This window comes from Stigmatopora argus, chromosome 5 (assembly GCF_051989625.1).
Source record: "Stigmatopora argus isolate UIUO_Sarg chromosome 5, RoL_Sarg_1.0, whole genome shotgun sequence".
In the NCBI taxonomy this organism is placed as follows: domain Eukaryota; kingdom Metazoa; phylum Chordata; class Actinopteri; order Syngnathiformes; family Syngnathidae; genus Stigmatopora; species Stigmatopora argus.
Window position 1 is genome coordinate 11,957,783 of NC_135391.1, and position 12,543 is coordinate 11,970,325.

The 12,543-nt window shown below is 40.7% G+C and overlaps 1 protein-coding gene and 1 long non-coding RNA gene across 4 annotated transcripts in view; one reads left to right on the forward strand and one right to left on the reverse strand.

Moving 5' to 3' along the window:
* The window catches only part of LOC144075047 (uncharacterized), a 28,256-nt gene extending 19,674 nt beyond the window's left edge, over positions 1-8,582 (forward strand). For all 3 annotated transcript variants that reach the window (XR_013300460.1, XR_013300459.1, XR_013300458.1), the window contains 2 exons: positions 7,787-8,035; positions 8,138-8,582. This is a non-coding gene — a long non-coding RNA (uncharacterized LOC144075047). The remainder of the gene's footprint in view (positions 1-7,786; positions 8,036-8,137) is intronic.
* Positions 1-12,543, reverse strand: part of LOC144074626 (uncharacterized) — a 282,179-nt gene that overhangs the window by 212,951 nt on the left and 56,685 nt on the right. The gene's annotated exons all lie outside the window — the stretch shown is intronic.

Below are 12,543 nucleotides of genomic sequence, written 5' to 3' on the forward strand. Positions count from 1 at the left end.
CTGACAGGGACCAGATGAAGACCCACACACACACAAAAAGAAATGCACAGGGGTTAAGGCAAAGAATGAAGAGAATGTTATCTCACGAGGCACACCATTGTTAGCTAATGGAACGCAACACTCTGCTATGTTGTAATCAGACTCACAAAATTGCAATTAAATTCCAACCAAGATGCATGCTTCAGTTTAGCTCACCACATTTCAGTTTGGTATGGTAAGCATCAGTCTGGGGTGCAGGGCTGTATGGGAGTCTTGTGTTTTGTGTGTCTGCCTTAGTCAGTGACTGTGGAAGGTCCTGAAATGAAATCTTGGCTCATGTCTTACGGTTCTGCGTGACTTCGCATGTTTTCTTGAAACTCGTGGGTTTTCTCCTCCAACATACTAAAAACAAGCATGCAAGTTTGATTGGAGACTTTTAATTGTTTAAATATGTGACTAGTACTCTATGTATCCCCTGCATTTGATGCATCCTTGATGAGCTGTGTTCAATTTGTTGACTGGGTTGGCCACCAGACAACCACAGAACACATAGACAAGCAACCATGCACAGTCACATTCACAAAAAAAACCTGTACATATTGACAAATTGGGCACATTGAGCACTAAAAGAGGAAATGTGAGAAAGACATCATTACCACTGAAGAACTGCACTTAAGTCCCCAGTTTATTAATGTCTTCTGAATTGCATGTTGTACGTACAATGATGTGCATGTATGTAGTAATCCTTTTAAATGTGATATGTGGTTTTATAAAGACTTTTGAAATGTAAAATAGTTCAAGGCAGATTTGTGGGCTACAGTTGAGCATGTCTGCCTCACAGTTCTGAGTTTTTGGTTTTAATCGCAGCTCTGGCATTCTGTCCTCGAATTTTCCACATGCATGCTTGGCTTTTTCGCTGTGTACTCAGTCTTTGTCCCAGATCGTGAAAAAAGGCCACACCTAAACATCTATCCATTCATTTCCAGACTGCTTACCCTCACTACGGTCGTGGGTTGTGCTGGAGTTTATGCTAGATGCAACTGAATGGGAGAGGCGGGGTACCCTTAACTCGTCTCCACCCAATCGCAGCCCCAGACTTAAATAATCATACTAGTTTCCTTTGCAGCGATGTGAACTTTATGTCTCTATTTGCCCTGCCATTGGCTGATTATTTGTCTGTGGTGTAGTCTGCTTGTCAGATGGGACAAATGAGGACAAATGCTAAAAAAAAGAAAAAATTATAGGTTGGAGTTTTGCTTGTGGTAAGTTCAGTAGTATAGTGATTCCTCTGTGGAGTTTGAATGCTTTAAATTTAATATGGGTCTATCGTTTATCTTCTCCTCTGCCAAAAACCTACCCTAAACTGATACAAAAAAAAACAATAACATTTTCTAGTATTATGATTTTGAGTGTGAATAGTTGTCAGGCCAATTTAAGCCTGTGATTGACTGACAACCAGTCCAGAGTGTACCTCTTCTCATATTAAACGTCAGCTAGCGATATGCTCAAACTGTATCGAAAATTGGTGGATATATAGATGGTTTTCTTGATTTGACTTGAAGACCATTAGGTCACATGATTATAGAACCCCTGAATCATCTGGTAGTATGTAACAACAGATTCCAGTTCTTCATTTTTGGTGCAAAGGGATCTTTGAGTACTCGCGTCATCCCATCTGCAGGCAGCCAGATAACCCCACAGACAAAAGAGCTTCCTGCCAGCCAGATAACAATCATGCACCGCACTCACTTCGTCTGGCTGGTGAAGCCACTCCCACGGCAGTCGTGACATGGAAACGATCTGGGCTGAGCTTTCCCTTCTTCAGTCTCACTCAATACAGACTCTGGCCCAGTCTAGGTCAGAGGTCATCGTACTCCATTAAAGAGGTCAATCCGATAATGACCTCTCGTCATTATGGCCCTCTAATACCACGTGGACACTGTTTGGAGACAAAGGAAGAGGATGTTAGTTGAGCCATTTAACACGCTTAAACAACACAACAACCTGCAGGTGAACCGATTGGTTCAAGATTTAAAGTCATCCTCTTCGGTTAATTGGCAAAAACACTGAATTAGAGCTCAAGATTTGTATTGAGACTTTAACTTTGGCAACTGCAATAGGTATTGGGTGATTTGAAAAGTTCTAACTGGAATGTTCAATTATGAGTTGTCTACTTTATTGCTTGTTTCTTCTATTGGTTGCAATTTAAGGGTAAGCCTCAATTCCAATTCCAATGAACCCATACTTCATCCTGTACATTCGTGTAATAATTAGATTAAGAATCTATCAATTATTCAAGGATAGAATGGGAGGCAAAAGGAATAAATAATACAAATGATGCTCATTTAAGATGTATGGTAGTGAAATCAAACAAATGATTCTTTGTCACTGATACCTGGTTCGGAAAAAAAGCACTCCCATCCCTAATCACAATCCTAATAATGACAAGAACAGTAGAAAGTAGATGTACTTGATACAATTCTTGTATTAGATTTCTTCACACAGGGTGTGGGATTTCTCTACTGTGGGGAAACTCCGCTTTGTTAACAAGACAGAATGGGTGTCCCAGTCAGGGTTGTTTTAATACACATTAAGGTAATGTCCTTTATCACTGCCGTCCATTTCTCATCAGACGTGATCAAGTTTATTCGAACGACATTAGACAGCGCGGTGATGATCTTAACACTGACGGTTCACCACACGCTGCCACACACCCACTGGGCCCATACACACACATACCAACATCTTGCCTTCGAGAGTTGAAAGGGAGAAAGAGGGTCATGAGTCATTATCATAGCTGTAGCGCACTCTCCCTCCAGTGTTCTCCCAGCATGCAGTCAGGTTATGTTTTAAGGTGCTCTGACTCATTGCGTTTCTATTACAAAAAGGTCATGGTGGCAGCTCGTAAGTGCACAAATTAGAATCACTGATCTAGCAAAATGGGCCACTCTCGCGCCTTTTTCCATTCACTTTATGATTCATGGTGCAGAACTACGAGAGGCAGGCAGCACATTTTCTACATTGAAGCTTGAGCCGAGACTTGCAGGACTTACTCTTAAAGGTCCTGTAAGGTCAAATTAAAATTGTTTTTATCTACATATTTTTTTGGTAGTTTAAATAACGTCACCATGTTCTTTAGTGCATTGTGGGATCCAGGGAATGTGCATATTAAAGGCATTGTGATATTGGCTAAAATGGATAATCGACTGATGTTCAAAATGGTAGGGACCAGAAGCGAGTGGCAACACTTGGCTTCGGCTAACAACGATAACAATTGACGTTTTACATGCACATAAAAACTTAAAATATCATACCAATAGAGTTTCTGCTTATAACTCTGAGATTCAGAACTCACTTGTTCTTGGCCTGCGCCCATTATTTCCTCACTTATTTTAAAACAGACTTCAACGTCACAATGACCTTACAGGATCATTAAAAATATCACCATCACAGTGGAATTGGCGAAAAATTTGATTACTATACAGAAAACAACATTAACCTGCTCATATGCAAGTGTGCCACATATATATTTATGATTTGCTGCAGCTGGGAATCAATATAGCTACTTATTTATTTTATTTTCCCTTCTGATATTATTTCTTTGCAGTATCTGTAAATGCCTCGGTGGCCCATGCTTACTGCTGAGTACTACATTTAAAATGGCATCAACACAGGTGGAGTACATGCCGTAAAAAGACCTTATCATTGAACACTGATGCTGACACAATGTGTCTCAGTGAAGTGCCCCACAACAGTTGTCGTGGTGACTAAGGCCCCACATTTGAGTTGCCTGCTTTGCACGGCCTCCACTGAGCAATGAAGGCCAAACTGCTCATCGCCTTACCACTTGACGGCACTGCTGGTGCATCGTGTACTTGCCACAATTATGTTCTGTCCCGCTCCTTCTCCTCCTCTCATCCTGAGTCACTCATGCTCCCTGGGGACAAACGAGGGGTTAAGGATGAATCATCGCAGCGTGCATGCTTTTTGGGGGGTGTGGGGGGGCATGTGTTGTGATTCAGGCTCGTGGGCTATGAAAGACAAGAGGGTGAGTGGGGGGCAGCAAGATTCAGATAGCCTTTCTACTGCTCTTGCCCTTGGGGGACTACAACAGCTGCACCAGCTAAGAACACAGCACACACTCAAAGCATGACATTAAGCATACTGTATGTCTCTTCATATGAGAGCAAAGGGACTATTTAATAAAGTTTTACATTCATCGGCCACTCCATTCAAGACACATGCACAATTTAAGGCGAGACAATACAAGAACTGTGCAAAATGTTCTTTTTGCCCTTCACCCTCCTCCTTAAAAAAATGTGTGTTCCACTCTTGAATTTATGAGGTGAATATGTGTTACATTGCAGACTGCAACTTTTCTTAGTGTCTTCATCTCTTGTTTCTATTGCCATCATCTCCCTGTCTGCTCTAGCCATCAGGAGTCACAGACGGGTCCTGTTTGCACTTAGCCAGGGTTAATGTAACTTTAGGGTGTGGGGCAGCTGGTTACCCCCTATTTACACAACCCAGGGGATGGCATTATTACAACACAAACTCCAAATTCTGACCTTTTGACTTTTCAGCTGGCTACTGGTTAACCTTTCACCTCTTATTGACAGTCAAGCGTGTGTCTTTACAACAGGAGGGAGGTTGTTGGGAGGAAGGGTGAGCCTAGGGCTTTCTGCACATTCTGTTCACTGTTGTTCCAATAGTGTGTTAAGCAACAATGGGACAAAACTCCACCATTTCCATATAATAGTGCCAAGTAGGGCAGCCAAGGTCATCAGCTACCAACCAGTCTGCCAACATTGTCCTAAGATCACAAATTTTGCTCAGTCTACCATTTACGTTTATTAGCAAGAGCGTGCTCTAACTAAGACGTACTGTTCTGAGAAGGGGTTATTTTAAATGTTCCCCTACCATGTAAATCAGTTATAAGCAAAGTCACACTTTTCCACAGCGTCTTTCACCAAGAGAGCACAGTGCTCCTCTATTTATAAAATACTACCCTATTCTCTGGCCACAGCTTTATTACCACTTGCACAATCTAATGACAGACAATGCAAGACAAATTTCCCATGGGTAAAGTTGAAATGTAATGAATCCATTTTAAGGGTCAAACTGTGGCTCTAACTTTTGTAGCTTTCAAGTAAATTTGATTAGAAAAATAATTTAAGCACTACTAATATTAAAGGCAAACTATATAAAAAAGGTGACATTTTCTGAGTTTATCATTTCATTTAAGCTGCTGGTAATACTTAGTTACATAAATGAGAAGACTCATCTGTGAGCATTTATTGAAACAAATGGTTGCTTGCGCACATTAGAGTGGAGTAACACAATCCCATAGCAGATTCTAATAGCTATTGATCTCTTCTCTTAATAGCATATGTGTATGCAAGTGTCTTGACTGTACACTACGTATGCCGCCAAGTACTGTGCAACCACCTTTGTCCTGGTGAACCTTTGACAGTTCTGAATCATTGGGGATGACGTTGTCCAAAAGGTTTAGACAGCCTCACTCTCGTTTAGTGTTTGTTCCATTCTCTGCACAGTAGGTCAGAATGTCCTGCACCATTTTCTTTGTTCCATTTATTTACCTGCTCCCCTGCCTGCTCCTGAAAACTTCCCCCAGCTCAGTATTCTTTAATAGTAGAAAAGTAGAGCACCTGTGACGAAAATCAGAGATAAAGTAAGGGACTGACTTGGTGATACAAAATGTCAAATCTATAAACATGATAATGTAGATGTATAGTGTGTAAACATACATATCCAATCATATGTATATTGTGAGTAAAAAGCCCAGCAATGTCATTTTTTAAAGTCAATTCCACCCACTGTCTGTGAGGAGAAGGACCTTCAATAGGGTTTGAAAATGGAGTCACAGTGACACTGCTTGGGTGGTCTTCAGGGAACGAGACATTGGGGTGTGATGGCACTCTTGGAAAATCATGTATTGCTTGACAACTACTAATTATTTTGCATGAAGAACAACTCATACTGTTCCCTAGGGGAACCATTTAGAACATACTGTAAAGCAGTGGCGGGCGGTGCATTTTCTGGTAGCACCTTCAACGTATCAATCCAACCCTCAAAAACTATTTTATGGCTATAAAACCTCTACTGCAGCTACAGCTGCAACACATAAAAATAATCAATAAATTAATGCACAAAAATGGGGTAAAATCCACTTCCTAGCAGCATTTCATGATTAAATACAAATACTGGAGCTTTTCAGACATTAAAAACAGGCCAGGGGGTGATTTTCCCGGGAAAAGACAGCGATGAATGTCAATGGCGTACGGGCAAACATTGCCCAAAATGGGGTAAAATCCAGCCGAAAACAGCATTTATTGATTAAATACAAATACTGGAGCTTTTTAGACATCAGAACCGGGCCCGGAGTATCATTTCCCCGGTAAAAAGACAGCGATGAACGTCGATACGTCCATACGTGAAATAACAAAAAATGCACTAAAATACTAAAATTAGGTAAAATCCACTTCCTAGCATCATTCATTGATCTAATACAAATACTGGAGCTTTTGAGACATTACAACCAGGCCAGGGGGGTGATTTTTCCCGGGAAAAGACAGCGATGGACGTCAATGGTGAAACGCCAAAAATTAAACTGGGGTAAAATCCACTTCCTAGCAGCATTTTGTGATTAAATACAAACACTGGAGCTTAAATACAAACACTGGAGCTTTTCAGATATCAGAACTTGGCCCACAATTGAAATATTATTTAGGAATATAGCCATATTTTACTCACCAAAAATCCTTTTTACACAATATCCATCCTCTCTTTCTTCCTTCTTTCCTATCGCCATCGAAGCTAATGATGAAAGTCGAGCCTGTCCTGTCATATTTCTGGCATAGTCCGTTTTGAAAATAGCTTTAAATCAAAACAACAATATACTATTTTCTTGTGGAGCTAAGTTAGCACACTGAAAGTGCCGCACACACCATTTTCCCGGCTGTAACAGGCTTGCTAGCTTCGGAGTTGACCGCCCTTTCTTAATGATGTCCATTTTTTTCTGTAAAAGTCTGTCTGGAAAATAGCTTTGTGAGAGAAATCTGCAACAGAAGCCATTTGTTTTTGCCACTGTCGGCCATGTGGGTGGAGTTTGTGATCTCTGGCTGCTTTGGCCCGCCTACTAGCCAATCATAGTTTGTGAAAGCAATGACATGTCCCAGCCAGCAAAATGCTAACGCCTATGAAAAATCATTGTGGGGTTGCCAACTCAAAATCTGATTGGTTAAAAGCAACAGTCTAGTTTAATGCAGCAGAGCCCGCAAGAACTGATTGTGAAGGCTTTGAGGCAGATCTGATCTGGCAACAAATAATGGCTGAAATGTGATTGGTTAAATGCTTCAATATGAAAACACACATCTGGAAGCAGTGCAACCAGGGGGAAAAGCAATGAAAGGAAGCTAACAGACCATTTGGAATAATAAGTATTGATGGACAAAATATAATATGATTCAGATATTTCTTAGGCCAGCAGAGAAGGCCTTGAAGGCCCTGACGGCCCGCCACTGCTGTAAAGTATGCATGAGTCTTCAGTTTATTTCAGTGCTCTGTTTGTACATAGAGTAAGTCAGAATGCACTCTAATCAATCACTCCCCGACACTAACGCAGTAGAAATGTCATGCTTCAAAGTTCACATAAACCTTCTGTGTGCTAGTAGAGATTGTCGTACTCTGACCAAGGCATTGTCAGTTCAAAATTCAGCTTTGAATGACCACTGTGGAAGTGCCATTGGGGAAGATATTAATTCATTCATTCATTCATCTTCCATAGAGCCCACCCTCGAAAGGGTTGCGGGGATTGCTGCAGCCTAACCCAGCTGTCTTCGGGCGAAAGGCAGACAGCACCCTAGACTGGTTGCCAGTCAGTCGTAGGGCACACAGAGAGACAAACGACCATCCGCACTCCCAATCATTCTGGCACCAGTGGGAATTGAGCGCCTGCCCACACCAGAAGTCAGGCGAGTGAACCACCAGACCACGAGGCAGCCGGGAAAGACACTGAACCCTAAACTGCTTCCAGGTCAGCATTATGAATACTTTGTTGAAAAGTATGTTCTCAATTTGTTTACCTTGTTGATTTAAGGACGATTAATTCATTTTTAACACCACTTATTCTTGTCAGAGTGACGGGGTGCTGGAGCCTATTCGAACTGACTGGGCAAAAGGGGAACAACAGCTGACTTGAGGTGATGAAAAGCAGAGTAGACATAGGATCAGGTCAACCAAGTGCAGGGGTCATATTTTTAGATACAAACAAACATTCACATTAACATCTACAGGCAATTTCGAGTCTTCAATTGACATATGAAACAAAAGTTAGGGTGAGCTTGCGTATCAGAGTAAGATGAAGAAAAAAACAAACCTGACACGGTTTGGCTTATACAAAAGCTGGATATATGATTCAAAACCTAGTGTTTATTCTTTTAGGCAGACATGTCAACCACGAAACAATGCATTTCTCAATGGGCCATGTTCAATTCTACTTTTGGCCTGTTGAAAGTGTTATTGTTTAAAGTCACCTCACAGGTACCGTAACTACAGTAGATATCTGCAACCAGCATGGATCATAATGGGGCAACACCAGACAGTCCTATTGAAATGAAAAATGTTAGAGGCCTTGTGACTGGATGTTACCATAAAGCTGCAGCAAATGTCAGGAAAGAATTATTTTAGCAATAAGAACTTATAGTTCTTGCTTTTGGCATTAAAATGTGTCTTTTTTTTATATTTCCCAAAGCAATGGAAATTCAATTTTCAGAGAAATCTTCAAAATCTTTAACCCCCATGTTGAATTATATGGCCTTTTCACAGTCAATCACGCTACACATAATACAAAGTAGTAATTTTATCGATATGGGGGGCTTAAGGAATAAAAAAAGTGTACAGTATTGGATATGATGTATTCTGGTAATTTTCAGAAAAATCGATCGAAATTGGATCAGACTGTGCATAACTGATGACCCCACGAAAAAAAACCTGCAGAAACGTAGTTGTGAATAACTGTTATTACTTCAAATCAAATTCAATTTAACATTCAAATATCAATAGGAGATGGATAGAATCAAATTTGGACTAGAGTTAAACTCTTAAAATGCATGACCTCACACTCTCCACTTCCACATATTCAATGTGCGCACGAGAGCTGAAAGGGTCTTTTTGACCCGAAGCCTGCTGTTCTGAGCATAATTTATTACAATGCGCAGTAAATCTTTTTCTTCTCTTTGAGCAGGATTGTTTTGTTCTGATTGCCGGGGTTATTCTCAAATGTTCAAAACCACAAAAGGTCCTTGTATTACATAAAACAAATTAGGCGTTCTCTCTCACTAGCAGTACCTGCGGGCGTGCACAGAAGAGAATGTTTTGTTTTGCTCAAAACCAAGAAGAAGGCTTGCAGAAGTCTGTACGAGGCTGCTCTTCACATACTGTACTGTGTCACTGGATACGACCTGTTACATAACATCCCCCCACCCTTCAGGTTGGGTTTGATGATGCATGTAGAAAAATCATGGAGAAATCCAATAGTTCACTTGTCCTGGAGAGAAATTACATTTGGGTCTTATTATTTATTGCCACCTAAACGCATCCGTTTTGTAGTTCCACGTCCACAAGACCACACTGGTGACGTCGCTGTGACCGCATGCCTTCCCTCGCAAGTTAGAAGGCACTGGCGTTCCACTGCATGCCAACACCTCATGACATTCATCATAAGGTTCCCTCCTGCTCTCAAGTATGCAGCCACAGAGTTTATCAATAGACTGTGTTCTTCTTTTGCATGGGTTGCATCTAGCAAACTGAACTCGTCTGGTTTTTAGTTCCCCTCTGACCTGGATTTGCAATGAGTGGTCCTTTTTCATTTTTTTTGTCTTAAATGTGTATGTAGCAACATGCCCATTGTCCCATTTAACTCATTCAATATTACACTAAGGTACACAAAAACTCTAACAGTCAAGGAGAACATTCAGCTAATATATTACATAACATACAAGCTTCATGGTGCATCCTTAGTGTCAATCAAAAGAGAGATTTGTTATATTTTTAAACACACAATCAGTTCTACAGGCCTTGCATTGCATCTTGTTACATCAGTTTTCCCATCTTCAGCAGACATGCCAATGTTCCACATCTTAAAATGTGAGACGACCAGAAATAATGTGCATTTTATGCTCTTATAATACAAACGTTTAGTTAGATGGTAGTAGCCGGCAAATTAAATTGCACAATCTTTTTGGCATTTTATTGCTGTAACTGCAACCAGAAATATATAACAGAAAATCACATTGTTTGATTTTTAAAGAATGTATTTCCAAATTAGAGTGGAGAACAAAGGCTACTATCAGTAACACAATGCACCGCCAGGGACTCAAATCCTGCACTGCCACACGTGTCCCCCTGCTGAAGCCAGTACACATCCAGGCCCGTCTGCGGTCCGCTAGAGAGCATTTGGATGATCCAGAAGAGGACAGGGAGAATGTGTTATGGTCGGATGAAACCAAAGTAGAACTTTTTGCTAGTAAAACAGGTTCTCGTGTTTGGAGGAGAAAGAATACTGAATTGCATCCAAAGAACACTATGTCCACTGTCAAGCATGGGGGTGGAAACATCATGTTTTGGGGTTGTTTTTCTGCAAAGGGACCAGGACGACTGATCTGTGTAAAGAAAAGAATGAATGGGGCGATGTATCGAGAGATTTTGAGTGAAACTTTCCTTCCATCAGCAAGGACATTGAAGATGAGATGTGCCTGGGTCTTTCAGCATGACAATGATCCCAAATACACAGCCAGGGTAACAAATGAGTGGTCTTAGTAAGAAGCATCCTCAGAGACAAGGCCCTGGAGTGGCCTAGCCAGTCTCCAGATCTCAACCCCATAGAAAATCTGTGGAGAGAGTTGAAGGTCTGTGTTGCCCAACAACAGCCCCAAAACATCACTGCTCGAGAGGAGATCTGCTTGGAGGAATGGGCCAAAATACCAGCAACAGTGTGTGAAAAGCTTGTGAAGAGTTACAGAAAACGTTTGGCCTCTGTTATTGCCAACAAAGGGTACATAACAAAGTATTGAGATTAACTTTTGGTATTGAGCCAATACTTATTTTCCACGATGATTTGCAAATAAATTCTTTAAAAGTCAATTTTATTTTCTGTTTTTTTCCCCACGTTCTGTCTCATGGTTGAGGTTTACCCATGTTGACAATTACAGGCCGCTCTAATCTTTTCAAGTAGGATAACTTGCACAATTGGTGGTTGACTAAATAATTATTTGCCCCACTGTATATATATGGACATATATGGACATAATGTTGACGTCACTCTCATTGTACTAGCGTACCATTTAACTAATGTAATGTTGAGTCATATTCCAGAAAGCTTGACTTGTAATCTAAAATGATCTTTTGCTACCCTCTGTTGGTCATAGTAAAGGAAGTGAGACTTTCCCTCTGTGTGAGTCATCAAGAAGCAAATCCTATTTCCAGTAAAGACAAGTGGTTCCCAAATAGCCTGGTGAAAGTAATAATAATCATAATAAAAAAAACTAAAAAAACAGAGTACCCACAGCCAAAACGCACATTTGAAAAATTATCCCGAGAAAAATAAGTCTTTTATACAACTATAGGTATTTGAAATGCACAAGCAAGTCGCATAATAGACTCTTCTCAACCCAGAAGGATAGCAGAGTGATGTTGGGAATAATATCATCTGAAAGTGATCGCAGAGCATCCCTCCACATACTCTATGCTCTTCCAGGAATCACAATTATGTACCTTGCTGTGATTGGTCCAGACACATCAGACCAGGCCAGCCTGTTCTAGTAAAGATATCCACACAAACAGCAGCAGCAGTGAGCTAAGATGGTTTGCCTTTGTCACATAATTTCCCAGAAATCTCACCCCCTCCTTAGTGTCAATTTATGGCTGGTTGCCAAGATGTGGGCGAGGCCAGGGTCTTCCTGTGCATCAGCTGACAGATTCCTGCTCTCCTCAACTTGCAATATTGCAGAGAAGTGCAGATTTAATCAGGGGGCAAGCCTTTGCTGAGAAGTAGCTCGTAAAGCTGCAGAGAAATTCACAAGCACTCTCATTTACGCGTGCATGCACTAAATGTTATCTGATAGGATATGATGCAAGAAATCTATCCAAATTTCTGCTTAAAATCAAATGATACTTTGAGCTAGAGATATTGGTGTCAATATTCTGCATTGAACTGCTGAGAATTCCCTGTAAATCTTTATTACAAAAAGTGGCCTCATTTTTCTCCGTAAGAGAGGCAATGTATGAGGGTCATTTATCAGTCAGTATACAATGCACCCTCTCCAATGAGTCGTTTTAACATATTATATGCAGTAATTGCAACGAATAAAAAGCAAGTCAGCAGAAAAAACTGCAATAGAAAGAATGCAAATATTTTAAATCAAACATCCCCAATTTTTCTTTTGTGTTTCTTTAAAAAAGCTGAATTTTGCTAAACTTTTGAGTGAAGGAATGCGAGTTTGAAAGTTTTGGGTTGCATGATGTCAAAAATCTCCCCAGATACAT